Source organism: Symphalangus syndactylus, chromosome 21, assembly GCF_028878055.3.
Source record: "Symphalangus syndactylus isolate Jambi chromosome 21, NHGRI_mSymSyn1-v2.1_pri, whole genome shotgun sequence".
Classification (NCBI taxonomy): Eukaryota; Metazoa; Chordata; class Mammalia; order Primates; family Hylobatidae; genus Symphalangus; species Symphalangus syndactylus.
The window spans coordinates 91,496,372-91,523,365 of record NC_072443.2 but is presented as its reverse complement, the minus strand read 5'-3'; positions in this window follow the sequence as shown (position 1 = coordinate 91,523,365).

Sequence of the window (26,994 nt, the reverse complement as noted above, 5' to 3'; positions counted from 1 at the left end):
ATGCTTCTGTGTAGTTTTTATTTGAAGATATTATTTTTCCCAATATAGGCCTCTTAGCGCTCAGAATGTCCAATTGCAGATTCTACAGAAAGAGTGTTTTTGAAAGGCTCAATCAAAAGTAAGGTTCAACTCTGTTAGTTGAATGCACAGAACAGAAAGAAGTTTCATACAATGCTTCTGTGTAGTTTATATATGAACATATTCTTTTTTCCACTATTACCCACTTAGCGCTACGAATGTCCAGTTGCATTTTCTACAGACAGAGTGTTTCAAAACTGCTCAATCAAAAGTATGGTTTAACTCTGTTAGCTGAATGCTCAGATCAGAAAGAAGTTTCACAGAATGCTTCTGTGTAGTTTATATTTGAATATATTCCTTTTTTCACTACTACTCTCTTAGCGCTCAAAATGTCCAGTTGCATTTTCTTCAGCAAGAGTGTTCAGATCTGCTCAATCAAAAGTATGGTTTAACTCTGTTAGCTGAATGCACAGATCAGAAAGAAGTTTCACAGAAAGATTCTGTGTAGTTTATATTTGGAGACATTCCTTTTTCCACTATTACCCTCTTTGCGCTCCGAATCTCCACTTGCATTTTCTACATAAAGAGTGTTTCAGAACGGCTCAATCAAAACTAAAGTTCAACTCTTTTAGTTGAACAAACAGAACAGAAAGAGGTTTCACACAATTCTTCTGTGTAGTTTTTATTTGTAGACATTCTTTTTCCCAATATAGGCCTCTTAGCTCTCAGAATGTCCAATTGCAGTTTCTACAGAAAGAGTGTTTCAGAACGGCTCAATCAAAAGTAAGGTTCAACTCTGTTAGTTGAATGCACAGAACAGAAAGAAGTTTCATACAATGCTTCTGTGTAGTTTATATTTGAACATATTCTTTTTTCCACTATTACCCACTTAGCGCTACGAATGTCCAGTTGCATTTTCTACAGACAGAGTGTTTCAAAACTGCTCAATCAAAAGTATGGTTTAACTCTGTTAGCTGAATGCTCAGATCAGAAAGAAGTTTCACAGAATGCTTCTGTGTAGTTTATATTTGAATATATTCCTTTTTCCACTAATACGCTCTTAGCGCTCCAAATGTCCAGTTGCATTTTCAACAGAAAGAGTGTTCAGATCTGCTCAATCAAAAGTATGGTTTAACTCTGTTAGCTGAATGCACAGATCAGAAAGAAGTTTCACCGAATGATTCTGTGTAGTTTATATTTGAAGACATTCCTTTTTCCACTATTACCCTCTTAGCGCTCTGAATCTCCACTTGCATTTTCTACAAAAAGAGTGTTTCATAACTGCTCAATCAAAAATATGTTTTATCTCTGTTAACTGAATTTACAGATCAGAAATAAGTTGCACAGAATGCATCTGTGTAGTTTTTATTTGAAGATATTCTTTTTCCCAATGTAGGCCTCTTAGCGCTTAGCATGTCCAATTGCAGTTTCTACAGATAGAGTGTTTCAGAACGGCTCAATCAAAAGTAAGGTTCAACTCTGTTAGTTGAATGCACAGAACAGAAAGAATTTTCACAGAATGCTACTGTGTAGTTTATATTTGAATATATCCCTTTTTCCACTATTACACTCTTAGCGCTCCGAATGTCCACTTGCATTTTCTACAGAAAGAGTGTTCAGAACTGCGCAATCAAAAGTATGGTTTAACTCTGTTAGCTTAATGAACATATCAGAAATAAGTTTCACACAATGCTTCTGTGTAGTTTTTATTTGAAGATATTATTTTTCCCAATATAGGCCTCTTAGCGCTCAGAATGTCCAATTGCAGATTCTACAGAAAGAGTGTTTCAGAAAGGCTCAATCAAAAGTAAGGTTCAACTCTGTTAGTTGAATGCACAGAACAGAAAGAAGTTTCATACAATGCTTCTGTGTAGTTTATATTTGAACATATTCTTTTTTCCAGTATTACCCACTTAGCGCTACGAATGACCAGTTGCATTTTCTACAGACAGAGTGTTTCAAAACTGCTCAATCAAAAGTATGGTTTAACTCTGTTAGCTGAATGCTCAGATCAGAAAGAAGTTTCACAGAATGCTTCTGTGTAGTTTATATTTGAATATATTCCTTTTTCCAATACTACGCTCTTAGCGCTCCAAATGTCCAGTTGCATTTTCAACAGAAAGAGTGTTCAGATCTGCTCAATCAAATGTATGGTTTAACTCTGTTAGCTGAATGCACAGATCAGAAAGAAGTTTCACCGAATGATTCTGTGTAGTTTATATTTGAAGACATTCCTTTTTCCACTATTACCCTCTTAGCGCTCCGAATCTCCACTTGCATTTTCTACAAAAAGGGTGTTTCATAACTGCTCAATGAAAAATATGTTTTATCTCTGTTAACTGAATTTACAGATCAGAAATAAGTTGCACAGAATGCATCTGTGTAGTTTTTATTTGAAGATATTCTTTTTCCCAATGTAGGCCTCTTAGCGCTTAGCATGTCCAATTGCAGTTTCTACAGAAAGAGTGTTTCAGAACGGCTCAATCAAAAGTAAGGTTCAACTCTGTTAGTTGAATGCACAGAAGAGAAAGAATTTTCACAGAATGCTACTGTGTAGTCTATAATTGAATATATCCCTTTTTCCACTATTACCCTCTTAGCGCTCCGAATGTCCACTTGCATTTTCTACAGAAAGAGTGTTCAGAACTGCGCAATCAAAACTATGGTTTAACTCTGTTAGCTTAATGAACATATCAGAAATAAGTTTCACACAATGCTTCTGTGTAGTTTTTATTTGAAGATATTATTTTTCCCAATATAGGCCTCTTAGCGCTCAGAATGTCCAATTGCAGATTCTACAGAAAGAGTGTTTCAGAAAGGCTCAATCAAAAGTAAGGTTCAACTCTGTTAGTTGAATGCACAGAACAGAAAGAAATTTCATACAATGCTTCTGTGTAGTTTATATATGAACATATTCTTTTTTCCACTATTACCCACTTAGCGCTACGAATGTCCAGTTGCATTTTCTACAGACAGAGTGTTTCAAAACTGCTCAATCAAAAGTATGGTTTAACTCTGTTAGCTGAATGCTCAGATCAGAAAGAAGTTTCACAGAATGCTTCTGTGTAGTTTATATTTGAATATATTCCTTTTTTCACTAATACTCTCTTAGCGCTCAAAATGTCCAGTTGCATTTTCTACAGAAAGAGTGTTCAGATCTGCTCAATCAAAAGTATGGTTTAACTCTGTTAGCTGAATGCACAGATCAGAAATAAGTTTCACAGAAAGATGCTGTGTAGTTTATATTTGGAGACATTCCTTTTTCCACTATTACCCTCTTTGCGCTCCGAAACTCCACTTGCATTTTCTACATAAAGAGTGTTTCAGAACGCCTCAATCAAAACTAAGGTTCAACTCTTTTAGTTGAACAAACAGAACAGAAAGAGGTTTCACACAATTCTTCTGTGTAGTTTTTATTTGTAGACATTCTTTTTCCCAATATAGGCCTCTTAGCTCTCAGAATGTCCAATTGCAGTTTCTACAGAAAGAGTGTTTCAGAACGGCTCAATCAAAAGTAAGGTTCAACTCTGTTAGTTGAATGCACAGAACAGAAAGTAGTTTCATACAATGCTTCTGTGTAGTTTATATTTGAACATATTCTTTTTTCCACTATTACCCACTTAGCTCTACGAATGTCCAGTTGCATTTTCTACAGACAGAGTGTTTCAAAACTGCTCAATCAAAAGTATGGTTTAACTCTGTTAGCTGAATGCTCAGATCAGAAAGAAGTTTCACAGAATGCTTCTGTGTAGTTTATATTTGAATATATTCCTTTTTCCACTAATACGCTCTTAGCGCTCCAAATGTCCAGTTGCATTTTCAACAGAAAGAGTGTTCAGATCTGCTCAATCAAAAGTATGGTTTAACTCTGTTAGCTGAATGCACAGATCAGAAAGAAGTTTCACCGAATGATTCTGTGTAGTTTATATTTGAAGACATTCCTTTTTCCACTCTTACCCTCTTAGCGCTCTGAATCTCCACTTGCATTTTCTACAAAAAGAGTGTTTCATAACTGCTCAATCAAAAATATGTTTTATCTCTGTTAACTGAATTTACAGATCAGAAATAAGTTGCACAGAATGCATCTGTGTAGTTTTTATTTGAAGATATTCTTTTTCCAAATGTAGGCCTCTTAGCGCTTAGCATGTCCAATTGCAGTTTCTACAGATAGAGTGTTTCAGAACGGCTCAATCAAAAGTAAGGTTCAACTCTGTTAGTTGAATGCACAGAACAGAAAGAATTTTCACAGAATGCTACTGTGTAGTTTATATTTGAATATATCCCTTTTTCCACTATTACCCTCTTAGCGCTCCGAATGTCCACTTGCATTTTCTACAGAAAGAGTGTTCAGAACTGCGCAATCAAAAGTATGGTTTAACTCTGTTAGCTTAATGAACATATCAGAAATAAGTTTCACACAATGCTTCTGTGTAATTTTTATTTGAAGATATTATTTTTCCCAATATAGGCCTCTTAGCGCTCAGAATGTCCAATTGCAGATTCTACAGAAAGAGTGTTTCAGAAAGGCTCAATCAAAAGTAAGGTTCAACTCTGTTAGTTGAATGCACAGAACAGAAAGAAGTTTCATACAATGCTTCTGTGTAGTTTATATTTGAACATATTCTTTTTTCCAGTATTACCCACTTAGCGCTACGAATGACCAGTTGCATTTTCTACAGACAGAGTGTTTCAAAACTGCTCAATCAAAAGTATGGTTTAACTCTGTTAGCTGAATGCTCAGATCAGAAAAAAGTTTCACAGAATGCTTCTGTGTAGTTTATATTTGAATATATTCCTTTTTCCACTACTACGCTCTTAGCGCTCCAAATGTCCAGTTGCATTTTCAACAGAAAGAGTGTTCAGATCTGCTCAATCAAAAGTATGGTTTAACTCTGTTAGCTGAATGCACAGATCAGAAAGAAGTTTCACCGAATGATTCTGTGTAGTTTATATTTGAAGACATTCCTTTTTCCACTATTACCCTCTTAGCGCTCCGAATCTCCACTTGCATTTTCTACAAAAAGAGTGTTTCATAACTGCTCAATGAAAAATATGTTTTATCTCTGTTAACTGAATTTACAGATCAGAAATAAGTTGCACAGAATGCATCTGTGTAGTTTTTATTTGAAGATATTCTTTTTCCCTATGTAGGCCTCTTAGCGCTTAGCATGTCCAATTGCAGTTTCTACAGAAAGAGTGTTTCAGAACGGCTCAATCAAAAGTAAGGTTCAACTCTGTTAGTTGAATGCACAGAACAGAAAGAAGTTTCATACAATGCTTCTGTGTAGTTTATATATGAACATATTCTTTTTTCCACTATTACCCACTTAGCGCTATGAATGTCCAGTTGCATTTTCTACAGACAGAGTGTTTCAAAACTGCTCAATCAAAAGTATGGTTTAACTCTGTTAGCTGAATGCTCAGATCAGAAAGAAGTTTCACAGAGTGCTTCTGTGTAGTTTATATTTGAATATATTCCTTTTTTCACTACTACTCTCTTAGCGCTCAAAATGTCCAGTTGCATTTTCTACAGAAAGAGTGTTCAGATCTGCTCAATCAAAAGTATGGTTTAACTCTGTTAGCTGAATGCACAGATCAGAAAGAGGTTTCACAGAAAGATTCTGTGTAGTTTATATTTGGAGACATTCCTTTTTCCACTATTACCCTCTTTGCGCTCCGAATCTCCACTTGCATTTTCTACATAAAGAGTGTTTCAGAACGGCTCAATCAAAACTAAGGTTCAACTCTTTTAGTTGAACAAACAGAACAGAAAGAGGTTTCACACAATTCTTCTGTGTAGTTTTTATTTGTAGACATTCTTTTTCCCAATATAGGCCTCTTAGCTCTCAGAATGTCCAATTGCAGTTTCTACAGAAAGAGTGTTTCAGAACGGCTCAATCAAATGTAAGGTTCAACTCTGTTAGTTGAATGCACAGAACAGAAAGAAGTTTCATACAATGCTTCTGTGTAGTTTATATTTGAACATATTCTTTTTTCCAGTATTACCCACTTAGCGCTACGAATGACCAGTTGCATTTTCTACAGACAGAGTGTTTCAAAACTGCTCAATCAAAAGTATGGTTTATCTCTGTTAGCTGAATGCTCAGATCAGAAAGAAGTTTCACAGAATGCTTCTGTGTAGTTTATATTTGAATATATTCCTTTTTCCACTAATACGCTCTTAGCGCTCCAAATGTCCAGTTGCATTTTCAACAGAAAGAGTGTTCAGATCTGCTCAATCAAAAGTATGGTTTAACTCTGTTAGCTGAATGCACAGATCAGAAAGAAGTTTCACCGAATGATTCTGTGTAGTTTATATTTGAAGACATTCCTTTTTCCACTATTACCCTCTTTGCGCTCCGAATCTCCACTTGCATTTTCTACAAAAAGAGTGTTTCATAACTGCTCAATGAAAAATATGTTTTATCTCTGTTAACTGAATTTACAGATCAGAAATAAGTTGCACAGAATGCATCTGTGTAGTTTTTATTTGAAGATATTCTTTTTCCCAATGTAGGCCTCTTAGCGCTTAGCATGTCCAATTGCAGTTTCTACAGAAAGAGTGTTTCAAAACGGCTCAATCAAAAGTAAGGTTCAACTCTGTTAGTTGAATGCACAGAACAGAAAGAATTTTCACAGAATGCTACTGTGTAGTTTATATATGAATATATCCCTTTTTCCACTATTACCCTCTTAGCGCTCCGAATGTCCACTTGCATTTTCTACAGAAAGAGTGTTCAGAACTGCGCAATCAAAAGTATGGTTTAACTCTGTTAGCTTAATGAACATATCAGAAATAAGTTTCACACAATGCTTCTGTGTAGTTTTTATTTGAAGATATTATTTTTCCCAATATAGGCCTCTTAGCGCTCAGAATGTCCAATTGCAGATTTTACAGAAAGAGTGTTTCAGAAAGGCTCAATCAAATTAAGGTTCAACTCTGTCAGTTGAATGCACAGAACAGAAAGAAGTTTCATACAATGCTTCTCTGTAGTTTATATTTGAACATATTCTTTTTTCCACTATTACCCACTTAGCGCTACGAATGTCCAGTTGCATTTTCTACAGACAGAGTGTTTCAAAACTGCTCAATCAAAAGTATGGTTTAACTCTGTTAGCTGAATGCTCAGATCAGAAAGAAGTTTCACAGAATGCTTCTGTGTAGTTTATATTTGAATATATTCCTTTTTCCACTACTACTCTCTTAGCGCTCCAAATGTCCAGTTGCATTTTCTACAGAAAGAGTGTTCAGATCTGCTCAATCAAAAGTATGGTTTAACTCTGTTAGCTGAATGCACAGATCAGAAAGAAGTTTCACAGAATGATTCTGTGTAGTTTATATTTGGAGACATTCCTTTTTCCACTATTACCCTCTTAGCGCTCCGAATCTCCACTTGCATTTTCTACATAAAGAGTGTTTCAGAACGGCTCAATCAAAACTACGGTTCAACTCTTTTAGTTGAACAAACAGAACAGAAAGAAGTTTCACACAATTCTTCTGTGTAGTTTTTATTTGTAGACATTCTTTTTCCCAATATAGGCCTCTTAGCTCTCAGAATGTCCAATTGCAGTTTCTACAGAAAGAGTGTTTCAGAACGGCTCAATCAAAAGTAAGGTTCAACTCTGTTAGTTGAATGCACAGAACAGAAAGATGTTTCATACAATGCTTCTGTGTAGTTTATATTTGAACATATACTTTTTTCCACTATTACCCACTTAGCGCTACGAATGTCCAGTTGCATTTTCTACAGACAGAGTGTTTGAAAACTGCTCAATGAAAAGTATGGTTTAACTCTGTTAGGTGAATGCTCAGATCAGAAAGAAGTTTCACAGAATGCTTCTGTGTAGTTTATATTTGAATATATTCCTTTTTCCACTAATACGCTCTTAGCGCTCCAAATGTCCAGTTGCATTTTCAACAGAAAGAGTGTTCAGATCTGCTCAATCAGAAGTATGGTTTAACTCTGTTAGCTGAATGCACAGATCAGAAAGAAGTTTCACCGAATGATTCTGTGTAGTTTATATTTGAAGACATTCCTTTTTCCACTATTACCCTCTTAGCGCTCCGAATCTCCACTTGCATTTTCTACAAAAAGAGTGTTTCATAACTGCTCAATGAAAAATATGTTTTATCTCTGTTAACTGAATTTACAGATCAGAAATAAGTTGCACAGAATGCATCTGTGTAGTTTTTATTTGAAGATATTCTTTTTCCCAATGTAGGCCTCTTAGCGCTTAGCATGTCCAATTGCAGTTTCTACAGAAAGAGTGTTTCAGAACGGCTCAATCAAAAGTAAGGTTCAACTCTGTTAGTTGAATGCACAGAAGAGAAAGAATTTTCACAGAATGCTACTGTGTAGTTTATATTTGAATATATCCCTTTTTCCACTATTACCCTCTTAGCGCTCCGAATGTCCACTTGAATTTTCTACTGAAAGAGTGTTCAGAACTGCGCAATCAAAAGTATGGTTTAACTCTGTTAGCTTAATGAACATATCAGAAATAAGTTTCACACAATGCTTCTGTGTAGTTTTTATTTGAAGATATTATTTTTCCCAATATAGGCCTCTTAGCGCTCAGAATGTCCAATTGCAGATTCTACAGAAAGAGTGTTTCAGAAAGGCTCAATCAAAAGTAAGGTTCAACTCTGTTAGTTGAATGCACAGAACAGAAAGAAGTTTCATACAATGCTTCTGTGTAGTTTATATTTGAACATATTCTTTTTTCCACTATTACCCACTTAGCGCTACGAATGTCCAGTTGCATTTTCTACAGACAGAGTGTTTCAAAACTGCTCAATCAAAAGTATGGTTTAACTCTGTTAGCTGAATGCTCAGATCAGAAAGAAGTTTCACAGAATGCTTCTGTGTAGTTTATATTTGAATATATTCCTTTTTCCACTACTACTCTCTTAGCGCTCCAAATGTCCAGTTGCATTTTCTACAGAAAGAGTGTTCAGATCTGCTCAATCAAAAGTATGGTTTAACTCTGTTAGCTGAATGCACAGATCAGAAAGAAGTTTCACAGAATGATTCTGTGTAGTTTATATTTGGAGACATTCCTTTTTCCACTATTACCCTCTTAGCGCTCCGAATCTCCACTTGCATTTTCTACAGAAAGAGTGTTTCAGAACGGCTCAATCAAAACTAAGGTTCAACTCTTTTAGTTGAACAAACAGAACAGAAAGAAGTATCACACAATTCTTCTGTGTAGTTTTTATTTGTAGACATTCTTTTTCCCAATATAGGCCTCTTAGCTCTCAGAATGTCCAATTGCAGTTTCTACAGAAAGAGTGTTTCAGAACGGCTCAATCAAAAGTAAAGTTGAACTCTGTTAGTTGAATGCACAGAACAGAAAGAAGTTTCATACAGTGCTTCTGTGTAGTTTATATTTGAACATATTCTTTTTTCCACTATTACCCACTTAGCGCTACGAATGTCCAGTTGCATTTTCTACAGACAGAGTGTTTCAAAACTGCTCAATCAAAAGTATGGTTTAACTCTGTTAGCTGAATGCTCAGATCAGAAAGAAGTTTCACAGAATGCTTCTGTGTAGTTTATATTTGAATATATTAATTTTTCCACTACTACTCTCTTAGCGCTCCAAATGTCCAGTTGCATTTTCTACAGAAAGAGTGTTCAGATCTGCTCAATCAAAAGTATGGTTTAACTCTGTTAGCTGAATGCACAGATCAGAAAGAAGTTTCACAGAATGATTCTGTGTAGTTTTATTTGGAGACATTCCTTTTTCCACTATTACCCTCTTCGCGCTCCGAATCTCCACTTGCATTTTCTACATAAAGAGTGTTTCAGAACGGCTCAATCAAAACTAAGGTTCAACTCTTTTAGTTGAACAAACAGAACAGAAAGAAGTTTCACACAATTCTTCTGTGTAGTTTTTATTTGTAGACATTCTTTTTCCCAATATAGGCCTCTTAGCTCTCAGAATGTCCAATTGCTGTTTCTACGAAAGAGTGTTTCAGAACGGCTCAATCAAAAGTAAGGTTCAACTCTGTTAGTTGAATGCACAGAACAGAAAGAAGTTTCATACAATGCTTCTGTGTAGTTTATATTTGAACATATTCTTTTTTCCACTATTACCCACTTAGCGCTACGAATGTCCAGTTGCATTTTCTACAGACAGAGTGTTTCAAAACTGCTCAATCAAAAGTATGGTTTAACACTGTTAGCTGAATGCTCAGATCAGAAAGAAGTTTCACAGAATGCTTCTGTGTAGTTTATATTTGAATATATTCCTTTTTCCACTACTACGCTCTTAGCGCTCCAAATGTCCAGTTGCATTTTCAACAGAAAGAGTGTTCAGATCTGCTCAATCAAAAGTATGGTTTAACTCTGTTAGCTGAATGCACAGATCAGAAACAAGTTTCACCGAATGATTCTGTGTAGTTTATATTTGAAGACATTCCTTTTTCCACTATTACCCTCTTAGCGCTCTGAATCTCCACTTGCATTTTCTACAAAAAGAGTGTTTCATAACTGCTCAATCAAAAATATGTTTTATCTCTGTTAACTGAATTTACAGATCAGAAATAAGTTGCACAGAATGCATCTGTGTAGTTTTTATTTGAAGATATTCTTTTTCCCAATGTAGGCCTCTTAGCGCTTAGCATGTCCAATTGCAGTTTCTACAGAAAGAGTGTTTCAGAACGGCTCAATCAAAAGTAAGGTTCAACTCTGTTAGTTGAATGCACAGAAGAGAAAGAATTTTCACAGAATGCTACTGTGTAGTTTATATTTGAATATATCCCTTTTTCCACTATTACCCTCTTAGCGCTCCGAATGTCCACTTGCATTTTGTACAGAAAGAGTGTTCAGAACTGCGCAATCAAAAGTATGGTTTAACTCTGTTAGCTTAATGAACATATCAGAAATAAGTTTCACACAATGCTTCTGTGTAGTTTTTATTTGAAGATATTATTTTTCCCAATATAGGCCTCTTAGCGCTCAGAATGTCCAATTGCAGATTCTACAGAAAGAGTGTTTCAGAAAGGCTCAATCAAAATTAAGGTTCAACTCTGTTAGTTGAATGCACAGAACAGAAAGAAGTTTCATACAATGCTTCTGTGTAGTTTATATTTGAACATATTCTTTTTTCCACTATTACCCACTTAGCGCTACGAATGTCCAGTTGCATTTTCTACAGACAGAGTGTTTCAAAACTGCTCAATCAAAAGTATGGTTTAACTCTGTTAGCTGAATGCTCAGATCAGAAAGAAGTTTCACAGAATGCTTCTGTGTAGTTTATATTTTAATATATTCCTTTTTTCACTACTACTCTCTTAGCGCTCAAAATGTCCAGTTGCATTTTCTACAGAAAGAGTGTTCAGATCTGCTCAATCAAAAGTATGGTTTAACTCTTTTAGCTGAATGCACAGATCAGAAAGAAGTTTCACAGAAAGATTCTGTGTAGTTTATATTTGGTGACATTCCTTTTTCCACTATTACCATCTTCGCGCTCCGAATCTCCACTTGCATTTTCTACATAAAGAGTGTTTCAGAACGGCTCAATCAAAACTAAGGTTCAACTCTTTTAGTTGAACAAACAGAACAGAAAGAAGTTTCACACAATTCTTCTGTGTAGTTTTTATTTGTAGACATTCTTTTTCCCAATATAGGCCTCTTAGCTCTCAGAATGTCCAATTGCAGTTTCTACAGAAAGAGTGTTTCAGAACGGCTCAATCAAAAGTAAGGTTCAACTCTGTTAGTTGAATGCACAGAACAGAAAGAAGTTTCATACAATGCTTCTGTGTAGTTTATATTTGAACATATTCTTTTTTCCACTATTACCCACTTAGCGCTACGAATGTCCAGTTGCATTTTCTACAGACAGAGTGTTTCAAAACTGCTCAATCAAAAGTATGGTTTAACTCTGTTAGCTGAATGCTCAGATCAGAAAGAAGTTTCACACAATGCTTCTGTGTAGTTTATATTTGAATATATTCCTTTTTCCACTAATAAGCACTTAGCGCTCCAAAAGTCCAGTTGCATTTTCAACAGAAAGAGAGTTCAGATCTGCTCAATCAAAAGTATGGTTTAACTCTGTTAGCTGAATGCACAGATCAGAAAGAAGTTTCACCGAATGATTCTGTGTAGTTTATATTTGAAGACATTCCTTTTTCCACTATTATCCACTTAGCGCTCCGAATCTCCACTTGCATTTTCTACAAAAAGAGTGTTTCATAACTGCTCAATGAAAAATATGTTTTATCTCTGTTAACTGAATTTACAGATCAGAAATAAGTTGCACAGAATGCATCTGTGTAGTTTTTATTTGAAGATATTCTTTTTCCCAATGTAGGCCTCTTAGCGCTTAGCATGTCCAATTGCTGTTTCTACAGAAAGAGTGTTTCAGAATGGCTCAATCAAAAGTAAGGTTCAACTCTGTTAGTTGAATGCACAGAAGAGAAAGAATTTTCACAGAATGCTACTGTGTAGTTTATATTTGAACATATTCTTTTTTCCACTATTACCCACTTAGCGCTACGAATGTCCAGTTGCATTTTCTACAGACAGAGTGTTTCAAAACTGCTCAATCAAAAGTATGGTTTAACTCTGTTACCTGAATGCTCAGATCAGAAAGAAGTTTCACAGAATGCTTCTGTGTAGTTTATATTTGAATATATTCCTTTTTCCACTACTACGCTCTTAGCGCTCCAAATGTCCAGTTGCATTTTCAACAGAAAGAGTGTTCAGATCTGCTCAATCAAAAGTATGGTTTAACTCTGTTAGCTGAATGCACAGATCAGAAAGAAGTTTCACCGAATGATTCTGTGTAGTTTATATTTGAAGACATTCTTTTTTCCACTATTACCCTCTTAGCGCTCCGAATCTCCACTTGCATTTTCTACAAAAAGAGTGTTTCATAACTGCTCAATCAAAAATATGTTTTATCTCTGTGAACTGAATTTACAGATCAGAAATAAGTTGCACAGAATGCATCTGTGTAGTTTTTATTTGAAGATATTCTTTTTCCCAATGTAGGCCTCTTAGCGCTTAGCATGTCCAATTGCAGTTTCTACAGATAGAGTGTTTCAGAACGGCTCAATCAAAAGTAAGGTTCAACTCTGTTAGTTGAATGCACAGAACAGAAAGAATTTTCACAGAATGCTACTGTGTAGTTTATATTTGAATATATCCCTTTTTCCACTATTACCCTCTTAGCGCTCCGAATGTCCACTTGCATTTTCTAAAGAAAGAGTGTTCAGAACTGCGCAATCAAAAGTATGGATTAACTCTGTTAGCTTAATGAACATATCAGAAATAAGTTTCACACAATGCTTCTGTGTAGTTTTTATTTGAAGATATTATTTTTCCCAATATAGGCCTCTTAGCGCTCAGAATGTCCAATTGCAGTTTCTACAGAAAGAGTGTTTCAGAAAGGCTCAATCAAAAGTAAGGTTCAACTCTGTTAGTTGAATGCACAGAACAGAAAGAAGTTTCATACAATGCTTCTGTGTAGTTTATATTTGAACATATTCTTTTTTCCACTATTACCCACTTAGCGCTACGAATGTCCAGTTGCATTTTCTACAGACAGAGTGTTTCAAAACTGCTCAATCGAAAGTATGGTTTAACTCTGTTAGCTGAATGCTCAGATCAGAAAGAAGTTTCACAGAATGCTTCTGTGTAGTTTATATTTGAATATATTCCTTTTTCCACTACTACTCTCTTAGCGCTCCAAATGTCCAGTTGCATTTTCTACAGAAAGAGTGTTCAGATCTGCTCAATCAAAAGTATGGTTTAACTCTGTTAGCTGAATGCACAGATCAGAAAGAAGTTTCACAGAATGATTCTGTGTAGTTTATATTTGGAGACATTCCTTTTTCCACTATTACCCCCTTAGCGCTCCGAATCTCCACTTGCATTTTCTACAGAAAGACTGTTACAGAACGGCTCAATCAAAACTAAGGTTCAACACTTTTAGTTGAACAAACAGAACAGAAAGAAGTTTCACACAATTCTTCTGTGTAGTTTTTATTTGTAGACATTCTTTTTCCCAATATAGGCCTCTTAGCGCTCAGAATGTCCAATTGCAGTTTCTACAGAAAGTGTGTTTCAGAACGGCTCAATCAAAAGTAAGGTTCAATTCTGTTAGTTGAATGCACAGAACAGAAAGAAGTTTCATACAATGTTTCTGTGTAGTTTATATTTGAACATATTCTTTTTTCCACTATTACCCACTTAGCGCTACGAATGTCCAGTTGCATTTTCTACAGACAGAGTGTTTCAAAACTGCTCAATCAAAAGTATGGTTTAACTCTGTTAGCTGAATGCTCAGATCAGAAAGAAGTTTCACAGAATGCTTCTGCGTAGTTTATATTTGAATATATTCCTTTATCCACTACTACTCTCTTAGCGCTACAGATGTCCAGTTGCATTTTCAACAGAAAGAGTGTTCAGATCTGCTCAATCAAAAGTATGGTTTAACTCTGTTAGCTGAATGCACAGATCAGAAAGAAGTTTCACCGAATGATTCTGTGTAGTTTATATTTGAAGACATTCCTTTTTCCACTATTACCCTCTTAGCGCTCCGAATCTCCACTTGCATTTTCTACAGAAAGAGTGTTTCAGAACGGCTCAATCAAAACTACGGTTCAACTCTTTTAGTTGAACAAACAGAACAGAAAGAAGTTTCACACAATTCTTCTGTGTAGTTTTTATTTGTAGACATTCTTTTTCCCAATATAGGCCTCTTAGCGCTCAGAATGTCCAATTGCAGTTTCTACAGAAAGAGTGTTTCAGAACGGCTCAATCAAAAGTAAGGTTCAACTCTGTTAGTTGAATGCAGAAAACAGAAAGAAGTTTCATACAATGCTTCTGTGTAGTTTATATTTGAACATATTCTTTTTTCCACTATTATCCACTTAGCGCTACGAATGTCCAGTTGCATTTTCTACAGACAGAGTGTTTCAAAACTGCTCAATCAAAAGTATGGTTTAACTCTGTTAGCTGAATGCTCAGATCAGAAAGAAGTTTCACAGAATGCTTCTGTGTAGTTTATATTTGAATATATTCCTTTATCCACTACTACTCTCTTAGCGCTACAGATGTCCAGTTGCATTTTCAACAGAAAGAGTGTTCAGATCTGCTCAATCAAAAGTATGGTTTAACTCTGTTAGCTGAATGCACAGATCAGAAAGAAGTTTCACCGAATGATTCTGTGTAGTTTATATTTGAAGACATTCCTTTTTCCACTATTACCCTCTTAGCGCTCCGAATCTCCACTTGCATTTTCTACAAAAAGAGTGTTTCATAACTGCTCAATCAAAAATATGTTTTATCTCTCTTAACTGAATTTACAGATCAGAAATAAGTTTCACAGAATGCATCTGTGTAGTTTTTATTTGAAGATATTCTTTTTCCCAATGTAGGCCTCTTAGCGCTTAGCATGTCCAATTGCAGTTTCTACAGAAAGAGTGTTTCAGAACGGCTCAATCAAAAGTAAGGTTCAACTCTGTTAGTTGAATGCACAGAACAGAAAGAATTTTCACAGAATGCTACTGTGTAGTTTATATTTGAATATATTCCTTTTTCCACTATTACCCTCTTAGCGCTCCGAATGTCCACTTGCATTTTCTACAGAAAGAGTGTTCAGAACTGCGCAATCAAAAGTATGGTTTAACTCTGTTAGCTTAATGAACATATCAGAAATAAGTTTCACACAATGCTTCTGTGTAGTTTTTATTTGAAGATATTATTTTTCCCAATATAGGCCTCTTAGCGCTCAGAATGTCCAATTGCAGATTCTACAGAAAGAGTGTTTCAGAAAGGCTCAATCAAAGTAAGGTTCAACTCCGTTAGTTGAATGCACAGAACAGAAAGAAGTTTCATACAATGCTTCTGTGTAGTTTATATTTGAACATATTCTTTTTTCCACTATTACCCACTTAGCGCTACGAATGTCCAGTTGCATTTTCTACAGACAGAGTGTTTCAAAACTGCTCAATCTAAAGTATGGTGTAACTCTGTTAGCTGAATGCTCAGATCAGAAAGAAGTTTCACAGAATGCTTCTGTGTAGTTTATACTTGAATATATTCCTTTTTCCACTACTACTCTCTTAGCGCTCCAAATGTCCTGTTGCATTTTCTACAGAAAGAGTGTTCAGATCTGCTCAATCAAAAGTATGGTTTAACTCTGTTAGCTGAATGCACAGATCAGAAAGAAGTTTCACAGAATGATTCTGTGTAGTTTATATTTGGAGACATTCCTTTTTCCACTATTACCCTCTTAGCGCTCCGAATCTCCACTTGCATTTTCTACATAAAGAGTGTTTCAGAACGGCTCAATCAAAACTACGGTTCAACTCTTTTAGTTGAACAAACAGAACAGAAAGAAGTTTCACACAATTCTTCTGTGTAGTTTTTATTTGTAGACATTCTTTTTCCCAATATAGGCCTCTTAGCTCTCAGAATGTCCAATTGCAGTGTCTACAGAAAGAGTGTTTCAGAACGGCTCAATCAAAAGTAAGGTTCAACTCTGTTAGTTGAATGCACAGAACAGAAAGAAGTTTCATACAATGCTTCTGTGTAGTTTATATTAGAACATATTCTTTTTTCCACTATTACCCACTTAGCGCTACGAATGTCCAGTTGCATTTTCTACAGACAGAGTGTTTCAAAACTGCTCAATCAAAAGTATGGTTTAACTCTGTTAGCTGAATGCTCAGATCAGAAAGAAGTTTCACAGAATTCTTCTGTGTAATTTATATTTGAATATATTCCTTTTTCCACTACTACTCTCTTGGCGCTCCAAATGTCCAGTTGCATTTTCTACAGAAAGAGTGTTCAGATCTGCTCAATCAAAAGTATGGTTTAACTCTGTTAGCTGAATGCACAGATCAGAAAGAAGTTTCACAGAATGATTCTGTGTAGTTTATATTTGGAGACATTCCTTTTTCCACTATTACCCTCTTAGCGCTCCGAATATCCACTTGCATTTTCTACAGAAAGAGTGTTTCAGAACGGCTCAATCAAAACTAAGGTTCAACTCTTTTAGTTGAACAAACAGAACAGAAAGAAGTTTCACACAATTCTTCTGTGTAGTTTTTATTTGTAGACATTCTTTTTCCCAATATAGGCCTCTTAGCGCTCAGAATGTCCAATTGCAGTTTCTACAGAAAGAGTGTTTCAGAACGGCTCAATCAAAAGTAAGGTTCAACTCTGTTAGTTGAATGCACAGAACAGAAAGAAGTTTCATACAATGCTTCTGTGTAGTTTATATTTGAACATATTCTTTTTTCCACTATTACCCACTTAGCGCTACGAATGACCAGTTGCATTTTCTACAGACAGAGTGTTTCAAAACTGCTCAATCAAAAGTATGGTTTAACTCTGTTAGCTGAATGCTCAGATCAGAAAGAAGTTTCACAGAATGCTTCTGTGTAGTTTATATTTGAATATATTCCTTTTTCCACTACTACGCTCTTAGCGCTCCAAATGTCCAGTTGCATTTTCTACAGAAAGAGTGTTCAGATCTGCTCATTCAAAAGTATGGTTTAACTCTGTTAGCTGAATGCACAGATCAGAAAGAAGTTTCACAGAATGTTTTTGTGTAGTTTTCATTTGAAGATAGTCATTTCTCATATATAGGCCTCTTAGCGCTCCGAATATCCAATTGCAGTTTCTACAGAAAGAGTGTTTCAGAACGGCTCAATGAAAAGTAGGGTTCAACTCTTTTAGTTGAATTCACAGAACAGAAAGAAGTTTCACAGAATGCTTCTGTGTAGTATTTATTTGAAGGTATTCCTTTTTCCACTATTAACCTCTTAGCGCTCCAAATGTCCAGTTGCATTTTCTACAGAAGTAGTGTTCAGAACTGCTCAAACATAAGTGTGGTTTAACCCTATTAGGTGAATGCACAGATCAGAAAGAAGTTTCACAGAATTCTTCTGTGTAGTTTATATTTGAAGATATTCCATTTTTCACTATTACCCACTTAGCGCTCTGAATCTCCAGTTGCATTATCTACAGAAAGATTGTTTCAGAACTGCTCAATCAAAAGAATGGTTTAACTCTGTTAGCTGAATGCACAGAACAGAAAGAAGTTTCACAGAATGCTGCGGTGTAATGTTTATATGAAGATATTCTTTTTACCAATATAGGCCTCTTAGCGCTCAGAATGTCCAATTGCAGTTTCTACAGAAAGGGTGTTTCAGAAAAGCTCAATCAAAAGTAAGGTTCAACTATGTTAGTTGAATGCACAGACCAAAAAGAAGTTTCACAGAATGCTTCTGTGTAGTTTATATTTGAATATATTGCTTTTTCCAATACTACCCTCTTAGCGCTCCAAATGTCCAGTTGCATTTTCTACAGAAAGAGTGTTCAGAACTGCTCAATCAAATGTATGATTTAACTCTCTTAGCTGAATGCACAGATTAGAAAGAAGTTGCACAGAATGCTTCTGTGTAGTTTTTATTTGAAGATATTCTTTTTCCCAATATAGGCCTCTAGCTCTCAGATTGTCCAATTTCAGTTTCTACACAAAGAGTGTTTCAGAACTGCTCCTTCAAAAGTAGGGCTCAACTCTGTTATTTGAATGCACAGAACAGAAAGTAGTTTCACAGAATGCTTCTCTGTAATTCATATTTGACGATATTTATTTTTCCACTATTACCCACTTAGAGCTCCGAATGTCCACTTGCATTTTCTACAGAAAGTGTGTTCAGAACTGCTCAATCAAAAGTATGCTTTAACTCTGTTAGTTGAATGCACAGATCAGAAAGAAGTTTCACAGAATTCTTCTGTGTAGTTTTTATTTGAAGATATTCCTTTTTCCAATATAGGTCTCTTCGCGCTCAGAATGTCCAATTGCAGTATCTGCAGAAAGAGAGTTTCAGAACTGCTCAGTCAAAAGTAAGGTTCAATACTGTTAGTTGAATGCACGGAACAGAAAGAAGTTTCAGAGAATGCTTCTGTGTAGTTTATATTTGAAGATATTCCTTTTTTCACTATTACCCTCTTAGCGCTCCGAATCACCACTTGCATTTTCTACAGAAAGAGTGTTTCAGAACGGCTCAATCAAAAGTAAGGTTCAACTCTTTTAGTTGAATGAACAGAACAGAAAGAAGTTTCACAGAATGCTTCTGTGTAGTATTTAGTTATAGATATTCCTTTTTCAACTATTACCCTCTTAGCGTTCCGAATGTCCACTGGCAGTTTCTACACAATGAGTGTTTCAGAACAGCTCCTTCAAAGTAAGGCTCAAATCTGTTAGTTGAATGCAGAGAACAGAAAAGAGTTTCAGAGAATGCTTCTGTGTAGTTTTAATTTGGGGATATTCCTTTTTCCACTAATACAATCTTAGCGTTCCGAATGTCCACTTGCATTTTCTACAGAAAGAGTGTCTCATAAATTCTCAATCAAAAGTATCGTTTAACTCTGTTAGCTGAATGCACAGATCAGAAATAAGTTTCACAGAATGCTTCTGAGTAGTTTTTATTTGGAGATATTCTTTTTCCCAATATAGGCCACTTAGCGCTCAGAATGTCCAATTGCAGTTTCTACAGAATGAGTGTTTCAGAAGGCTCAATCAAAAGTAAGGTTCAACTCTGTTAGTTGAATGCACAGAACAGAAAGAAGTTTCACAGAATGCTTCTGTGTAGTTTATATTTGAATGTATTCCTTTTTCCACTATTACCATCTTAGCGCTCCGAATGTCCACTTGCATTTTCTACAGAAAGAGGGTTTCAGAACGGTTCCATCAAAAGTAAGGTTCAACTCTGTTACTTGAATGCACAGAACAGCAAGAAGTTTCACAGAATGCTTCTGTGTAGTTTATATTTGAATATATTCCTTTTTCCAGTATTACCCTCTTAGTGCTCCGAATGTCCACTTGCATTTTCTACAGAAAGAGTGTTCAGAACGGCTCAATCAAAAGTATGGTTTTACTCTGTTATTTGAATGCACATAACAGAAATAAGTTTCACAGAATCCTTCCGTGTAGTATTTTGTTGAAGATATTCCTTTTTCGACTATTATCCTCTTAGCTCTCCGAATGTCCAATTTCAGTTTCTACACAAATAGTGTTTCAGAACTGCTCCTTCAAAAGTAGGGCTCAACTCTGTTAGTTGAATGCAGAGAACAGAAAGTAGTTACACAGAATGCCTCTGTGTAGTTTATATTTGAATATATTCCCTTTTTCAGTATTACCCTCTTAGCGCTCCGAATGTCCACTTGCATTTTCTACAGAAAGAGTGTTCAGAACTGCTCAATCAAAAGTATGGTTTAACTCTGTTAGCTGAATGCACAGATCAGAAAGAATTTTCACAGAATGCTTCTGTGTACTTTTTATTTGAAGATATTCCTTTCTCCAATATAGGAGTCTTAGCGCTCAGTATGTCCAATTGCAGTATCTACAGAAAGAGTGTTTCTGAACTGCTTAATCAAATGTAAGGTTCAACTCTGTTAGTTGAATGAACGGAACAGAAAGAAGTTTCATAGAATGCTTCTGTGTAGTTTATATTTGAAGATGTTCCTTTTTCCACTATTACCTTCTAAGCGCTCCGAATGTCCACTTGCATTTTCTACAGAAAGAGTGTTTCCGAACTGCTCAATCAAAAGTATGGTTTAATTCTGTTAGCTGTATGCACAGATCAGTACGAAGTTTCACGGAATGCTTCTGTGTAGTTTTTATTTGAAGATAGTCCTTTTTCCAATATAGGCCTCTTAGCGCTCCGAATATCCAATTGCAGTTTCTACAGAAAGAGTGTTTCAGAATGGTTCAATCAAAAGTAGGGTTCAACTCTTTTAGTTGAATGCACAGAAAAGAAAGTAGTTTCACAGAATGCTTCTGTGTAGTATTTATTTGAATATATTCCTTTTTCCACTATTACCCTCTTAGCGCTCCGAATGTCCACTTGCAGTTTCTACAGAAAGAGTGTTTCAGGACTGCTCCTTCAAAAATAAGGCTCAACCCTGTTAGTTGAAAGCAGAGAACAGAAACAAGTTTCAGAGAATGCCTCTGTGTAGTTTTTATTTGAAGATATTCCTTTTTCCACAATTACCATCTTAGCGCACCGAATGACCACTTGCATTTTCTACAGAAAGAGTGTTTCAGAACTGCTAAATCAAAAGTATCGTTTAACTCTGTTAGCTGAATGCACAGATAAGAAAGAAGTTTCACAGAATGCATCTGTTTAGTTTTTATTTTAAGATATTCTTTATCCCAATATAGGCATCATAGCGCTCAGTATGTTAAATTGCAGTTTCTACAGAAAGAGTGTTTCAGAACGGCTCAATCAAAAGTAAGGTTCAACTCTGTTAGTTGAATGCACAGAACAAAAAGAAGTTTCACAGAATGCTTCTCAGTAGTTTATATTTGAATATATTCCTTTTTCCACTATTACCCTCTTAGCGCTCCGAATGTCCACTTGCATTTTCTACATAAAGAGTGTTCAGAACGGCTCAATCAAAAATATGGTTTTACTCTGTTAGTTAAATGCACATATCAGAAATAAGTTTCAGAGAAGGCTTCTGTGTAGTATTTAGTTGAAGATATTCCTTTTTTGAATATTAACCTCTTAGCGCTCCGAATGTCCACTGGCAGTTTCTACACAAAGAGTTTTTCAGAACTGCTCCTTCAAAAGTAATGCTCAACACTGTAAGTTGAATGCAGAGAACAGAAAGAAGTTTCACAGAATGCTTCTGTGTAGTTTATATTTGAATATATTCCTTTTTTCAGTATTACCCTCTTAGCGCTCCGAATGTCCACCTGCATTTTCTACAAAAAGAGTGTTCAGAACTGCTCAATCAAAAGTATGGTTTAACTCTGTTAGCTGAATGCACTGATCAGAAAGAAGCTTCACAGAATGCTGCTGTGTAGTGTTTATATGAAGATATTCTTTTTACCAATATAGGCCTCTTAGATCTCCGAATGTCCACTTGCATTTTCTACAGAAAGTGTGTTCAGAACTGCTCTATCAAAAGTATCGTTTAACTGTGTTAGGTGAATGCACAGATCAGAAATAACTTTCACAGAATTCTTCTGTGTAGTTTATATTTGAAGATATTCCATTTTCCACTATTACCCACTTAGCGCTCTGAATGTCCAGTTGCATTTTCTACAGAAAGAGTGTTTCAGAACTGCTCAATCAAAGGTATGGTTTAACTCTGTTAGCTGAATGCACAGATCAGAAAGAAGTTTCACAGAATGCTGCTGTGTAGTGTTTATATGAAGATATTCTTTTTACCAATATAGGCCTCTTAGCGCTCAGAATGTCCAATTGCATTTTCTACAGAAAGAGTATTTCAGAAAGGCTCAATCAAAAGTAAGGTTCAACTATGTTAGTTGAATGCACAGAAGAGAAACAAGTTTCACAGAATGCTTCTGTGTAGTTTATATTTGAATATATTCCTTTTTGCACTACTACCCTCTTAGCGCTCCAAATGTCCAGTTGTATTTTCTACAGAAAGAGTGTTCAGAACTGATCAATCAAATGTATGATTTAACTCTGTTAGCTGAATGCACAGATCAGAAAAAGTGTCACAGAATGCTTCTGTGTAGTTTTTATTTGAAGATATTCTTTTTCCCAATATAGGCCTCTTATCGCTCAGATTGTCCAATTGAATTTTCTACAGAAAGAGTGTTTCAGAATGGCTCTATCAAAAGTAAGGTTCAACTCTGTTATTTGAATGCACAGAACAGAAAGTAGTTTCACAGAATGCTTGTCTGTAGTTCTTATTTGACGATATTACTTTTTCCACTATTACCCTCTTAGAGCTCCGAATGTCCACTTGCATTTTCTACAGAAAGAGTGTTCAGAACTGCTCAATCAAAAGTATGGTTTAACTCTGTTAGTTGAATGCACAGATCAGAAAGAAGTTTCACAGAATTCTTCTGTGTAGTTTTTATTTGAAGATATTCCTTTTTCCAATATAGGACTCTTAGCGTTCAGAATTTCCAATTGCAGTATCTACAGAAAGAGAGTTTCAGAACTGGTCAATCAAAAGTAAGGTTCAATATTGTTAGTTGAATGCAAGGAACAGAAAGAAGTTCTACAGAATGCTTCTGTGTAGTTTATATTTGAAGATATTCCTTTTTCCTCTATTACCCTCTTAGCGCTCCGAATCACCACTTGCATTTTCTACAGAAAGAGTGTTTCAGAACGGCTCAATCAAAAGTAAGGTTCAACTCTTTTAGTTGAATGCACAGAAAAGAAAGAAGTTTCACAGAATGCTTCTGTTTAGTATTTAGTTGAAGATATTCCTTTTTCGACTATTACCCTCTTAGCGTTTCGAATGTCCACTGGCAGTTTCTACACAAAGAGTGTTTCAGAACAGCTCCTTCAAAAGTAAGGCTCAACTCTGTTAGTTTAATGCAGAGAACAGTAAGGAGTTTCAGAGAATGCTTCTGTGTAGTTTTTATTTGGGGATATTCCTTTTTCCACTATTACAATCTTAGCGCTCCTAATGTCCACTTGCATTTCCTACAGAAACAGTGTTTAATAACTGCTCAATCAAAAGTATGGTTTAACTCTGTTAGCTGAATGCACAGATCAGAAATAAGTTTCACAGAATTCTTCTGAGTAGTTTTTATTTGGAGATATTCTTTTTCCCAATATAGGCCACTTAGCGCTCAGAATGTCCAATTGCAATTTCTACAGAATGAGTGTTTCAGGACGGCTCAATCAAAAGTAAGGTTCAACTCTGTTAGTTGAATGCACAGAACAGAAAGAAGTTTCACAGAATTCTTCTGTGTAGTTTATATTTGAATATATTCCTTTTTCCTGTATTACCTTCTTAGTGCTCCGAATGTCCACCTGCATTTTCTTCAGAAAGAGTGTTCATAATGGCTCAATCAAAAGTATGGTTTTACTCTGTTAGTTGAATGCACATATCAGAAATAAGTTTCACAGAATGCTTCTGTGTAGTATTTAGCTGAAGATATTCCTTTTTCGACTTTTATCCTCTTAGCTCTCCGAATGTCCAATTTCAGTTTCTACACAAAGAGTGTTTCGGAACTGCTCCTTCAAAAGTAAGGCTCAACTCTGTTAGTTGAATGCAGAGAACAGAAAGAAGTTGCAGAGAACAGAAAGAAATTTCACAGAATGCTTCTGTTTACTTTATATTTGAATATATTCCTTTTTCCACTACTACCCTCTTAGCGCTGCAAATGTCCAGTTGCATTTTCTACAGAAAGAGTGTTCAGAACTGCTCAATCAAAAGTACGGTTTAACTCTGTTAGCTGAATGCACAGATCAGAAAGATGTTTCACAGAATGATTCTGTGTAGTTTTTATTTGAAGATATTCCTTTCTGTTCTCTGCATTAAAATCAATCAAAAAATTATATTGAAATTGAAATACTGAATTTTATACTAAAGACAAGGCATACAACTGAAAATGAAATTTTCCAGGTGAAAATTTCCAAATCATAAATATGTAGGGACAAAAAACTTTATTTATAAAGAAAAAGATAATTCTAATTAATTGATGATTCAAAGGTTTACAACTTTAAAAGTAAATATTATCTTTGAAGTAAAGTCCATTTAAATTATTTATGCCGCCAAAATTTTAGTAATTGTATATGTATATCATGTAAACTTTTTCGAGAAAGATGGAATTGGAAATGTTAGAGTATTATGCGGAAAAAATCACCTAAAGGAAAAAATTATCTCCTCATGAAATATTACTTTAGCCACTTTGACAGGTGTAGGTAAAAGAACACTTAATGCACATCAATATGATTAGGAGATGCGCGCTTAGAAATACGTTATCGTTGAAAAGAGAATTGTATTATCAGGTTTGCAGGGGCCCTTCTTATCCTTCATATTTATGTAACTTTGTCATCTATAGAAAGATTATAAGAATTTTAAAAATAGCTGATAGTTAAGAAACATCACCATAACACTGTGCTGAATGCATAATAAAACATTTCCCTTCTCTCTAAAAGCCTTTTAAAATTATGTACCATAATCAGTATGGCCAGCAGAGGGTCATTTCCATGTTCAAGTTCCTCTGTTTCTCGAGGGTGAGAATCCTTCTATAGTCTTCTGAGGGTGACACTGTAGTGTTTTCTTAGCCTGATTATTTTTATCTATTTTTTCCAATCCTTTCCTTTGTATATTTACATTTTACATATTGAAAGTTATTTTTTCAAATATTTTATATGCAAATTTACAAAGTACAACGACTGTACATTAAAATAACTTATTTATGCCATATGGAAGATTAAATATAATTTTACAATATCTAATATTGATTGTTTAGTTTCTAATCATTGATACTTGACATGATTTTTCCCAGCATACCTCAAAATATTCTTCAAAATCCTGCGAATTAATTCCTGTAACACTTCTGAGGTGTATTAATAAGCTAGAGATGTAAAGAAGATTTGCAGAGAAAATTAGGTTCCCAAATTAGAAATTTTGTCCCACTATCGACTAGAAACCTCTTGAAATGATCAAAAACAATAATAATGCATGTCATAGAGGAAAACCAATAAGGCTGCTGCAGCATGACTACCTCTGTGACCTCATACAAGTTACGTGTGGGTCCCTACTTCTGTGACCTCAGACAAGTTACGTGTGGGTCCGCACTTATTTTCTTCATCTCTAATAAATATTTGACAAATCTCATTTTCAAAAGTCTTTTAAGGCCTATCCACCTTTATTTTTCAGATGGAGTTTTGCTCTCATTGCCCAGGCTGCAGTGCAATGTCATGGTCTCGGCTCACACAACCTCCGACTCCCGGGTTCATGTGATTCTCCTGCCTCCACCTCCTGAGTAGCTGGGATTACAGGTGCGCAACACAACGCCCAGCTAATTTTTTGTATTTTTAGTAGAGATGGGGTTTCACCATGTTGGTCAGGCTGGTCTTGAACTCCCGACCTCAGGTGATCTGCACGCCTCGGCCTCTCAAAGTGCTGGGATTACAGGCATGAGCAACCGCGGCCTGTGAGGGCTTTCTACTTTTAAGATGTCAGGACGTATAGCCTGGGAGGTAAATGGTAGTATATATATACATATATATATATATATGTATATATATATACACACACACACACTGTATATATATACATATATACGGTATATTATACTATATATACATATATACTGAATATTATACTCTATATATACATATCTACTGTATATTATATGTATATATATATATACACATACACACATACACACATACACACATGAGACAGAGAGAAGAGATAGACAATTTCATGTGAAAATATAAACTGTTAACATAATATTTTGCTTCTCTGAGGAATATTTAGCATTGTTCTCAATCTTCTCTGCAGAATTTAAGCATTTTTCTCAGAACTCACCAGATAGAATGAGGGAGGGGCCATATGATACGAGCCAGAGATGAAGGGAGAACAATAGAGAGGGTGCTTTGGGAAAAATAGTACAGTAAGGCTAGGGAATACTTCTCTCCAACAAAAAGACCAAGCTCACAGCTGTATCTCTTCAGAAGCCAAACTTTCTTTTAAAATGTCAATTTCCATCTATTTCTTGCTTCACAGACATTCCATTCATTGCTGGATTTCAAATAAAGCCTTTCCATGTGCAACCTTTCTATAGAAAAAGAGAAATATGGGGGACAGTACAGTCTAAGAAGTGATTAAGAATATCTAGTGGACTTTCCCAGACTGTAAATCTTTACATATATCTGAGCCTAATGAGGTGATTTATTGTGCTATAATGCACAGTGAACTATACAGACGCTTCTTTTTGATCATGCTGCAGAATGGAACTAAATACTAAATACCAAATAGCACTCCCATGATTCTTATACATGTCATTCATATGGCATATTTATGCTTTTTTATATAGCAATTCTTATTCTTAGCTCTTAGGCAATTACGGAATCTTTTTGTCATTTTAATAATCATGCTCCATTTGAGTTATGCAAGGTAGAAATTCTAAGTAGAAAATCTTGTTTTTATTGAAAGTTTTTAGTAAACATTTTGGAAAAAGTCTGTTTTTTGATGCTACTTCTGCACACTTTCT